Below are 2,454 nucleotides of genomic sequence, written 5' to 3'. Positions count from 1 at the left end.
CTTTACAGAGGCTCTGCTTTTGGATATCATTTCACTTGTCTACAAGAGTCGTTTTTTTTTTGCAGGACATCATATTGCCATGTGTTATATATACATATAATAATTATTATTACATTTCAGGTCTAATTCCACCAATAGCTCACGTGTCACTTCATCTTTCTTTATCTAACTTTTGCCTTGACTTGCCTGTGCATTTTGTTACTGATTGTCCATGTTGTCAGGACCATGAAAGATTTGTTTTCCTCTTTTTTCTTTCCCCATTCCATTGTTTTCTTTAACAATTTAAATTTTATATATGTGAACGAATCATAGGTGCTATAGATTTGGTTATTTAATCCTATATTTCCTGTCCTAGAATCACATAAATAAAATGAGTTACAGTTATAGTATATAGCAACACAGGTCTATTAGTAGTTTAGGGCGTGTTTGGCTCGTGGATTCAATGGGAATCTCAAGTCAAAAATAAGCATGCACTTAATCATGGATGCTATATGTAGATATTTCTTTCAGGTTGCTGCCAAGATTATGATGAAAAAGAAAAAGGTGGTTTCTCTCCTATCAAGTGTATGTTACTATAAACTTTTTGTTTTCAACTTTTTTTAAAATAGTAAAATTCAAAATTACAATTTCAGGGGACAGCTATGGCTCCATTGATGCATATGCAGAAAATTCTATCAAACAGAGTGCAACATTTTCCAACTCTTGAGAAAGCTGTAAAATCAGCCTTTTGACTTCGCTTATTTCATATATCTATAAGAATGTAGAAAACTATTAATTTTTTTTTATAAAATTTGAATTGTAATTTGTAAATACTTACAGATTTAGTGGAATGTGAGATCAGGCTCTTTAAGAAACATCGATTCTGCTCGAATATCTATTACCGAGACTGTAAAGTATGATGACTCACAGCAGTGGTAAGTTTTTAGGTTTTTTATTTTTAAAAACTAATTTCTTTTTTCTTTTTTCATTCCTAATTTTTATACAACATATCTTGATTCTTGTAAATTAGTTGTTGCAATTTAGAAACAAAAGTTAACAAATTAGTAATTCAACTCCCTTGTAAATATTTCTTACAAATATATTGATTTCCTTTTGTGCAAATTGACTGATCTTGATGTTGTATGTACAGCTATCGACACAGAGCACGATTGGAGGAAACAGAACAATATTGGAGAGGATGGTAAAAATTAACTCTTTGATATTTGTAGTCATTGAAGGAATTTTTTTATTATCATTAATTTTCTATTGTTGTAAATAAAAAAAATTCAGGTATGAAGGCCTCTCAGAAAAATTTATGTCATCTCCTGTCCCACAGTTGTTGTTGTTGGCTGGAATAGATAGACTTGACAAGTTCTTTCTTTTTCTTCCTATTCAGTGTTGTTTGGATAAATGATGTTTAAAATTTAATTAAGAATATGACTGCACCAGGGCCCTCACAATATAATATATAATAATTGTTAAATAAAAAATCAATATTATTTCTTGGTGGAAGGGTAATATGGTAATTTTCTATACCAGGGCTCTCACGATAGGACAAATGCAGGGAAAGTTTCAAATGGTTGTTGTCTGACATACTGGCCATGCAATACAGGTGAGAATTTAGTCTTTTCAAATAAACCTTTTTTTATGATAAATTTAAACAGACAAACTTGGCCATCACCCTTGTCTCCTGATGTCATGGATTTTCCTAAACAATATAATATTTCTGATATTCTACTTATAATTGTTTTGCTTATTAGGACATTATACTCTAAATTTTTTACCTAATTAGGCAGTGAAGTCACTTCGTATTTGTAATACATTTGCTAAAACTGGGTAGATTTCTGAAAGTAGAATGTTGTAATAACATGAAAGGAAAGTAGGATGATGTATAATAGATGTTTATGGGCCTTTCATGTTAATAACAAACTACCACACTCTGGAAAACAATTAAGGATTATCACTTGTTTATGGACCTTCTTAGGATATGACCTAATATAAATACTCCCAAGTTTCTATCTGTTTCAGTAGAATCTTATATAAAATTGTCCATATACTTTGTGAGACTTCATTTTTTTATTAAATTTCCTTTATCTGTAGGACAAGGAGGAATCTTCAAGGTCTCTTTCTAGAAATGAGTAACCCCCATTGTAAGAGAGCTTGCATGGCTGTCTGAATTTCAAATAGCTACATTTAGTAAGATGAGTAACCCCCATTGTGTATTTATTTAAATTTTCTTGAAGAATTAACATGGTTTATTATTTGTTTTTGATACGAACATGTTTATTGGCTGTCTGAAAGGGAGGTGACGCCTAGATTTGGGAATGGATTTTAAGCTACTCCGACAACTAGCCCCACCAATCTAATTCACAAAGTTTATGGAAGCTCTAATCGTTTTCCTTTTGCTCATACATGGTAAGATAATCATGTTTCATTGTCAAATTAGCTTTTTGCCACTAAGCTATGTCACACTGC

General features: G+C 31.3%; 1 pseudogene; it reads left to right on the top strand.

Annotated features, from left to right (window-relative positions):
- The first annotated feature begins 480 nt into the window (after window positions 1-480).
- LOC111903206 (uncharacterized) lies at window positions 481-1,673 on the top strand (annotated as a pseudogene).
- Window positions 1,674-2,454: the final 781 nt, after the last annotated feature.

The sequence above is a fragment of the Lactuca sativa genome, chromosome 8, assembly GCF_002870075.4.
Source record: "Lactuca sativa cultivar Salinas chromosome 8, Lsat_Salinas_v11, whole genome shotgun sequence".
Taxonomy (NCBI): Eukaryota; Viridiplantae; Streptophyta; class Magnoliopsida; order Asterales; family Asteraceae; genus Lactuca; species Lactuca sativa.
The sequence above is the reverse complement of the archived record's forward strand: the minus strand, read 5'-3'. Positions and strand labels throughout refer to the sequence as shown.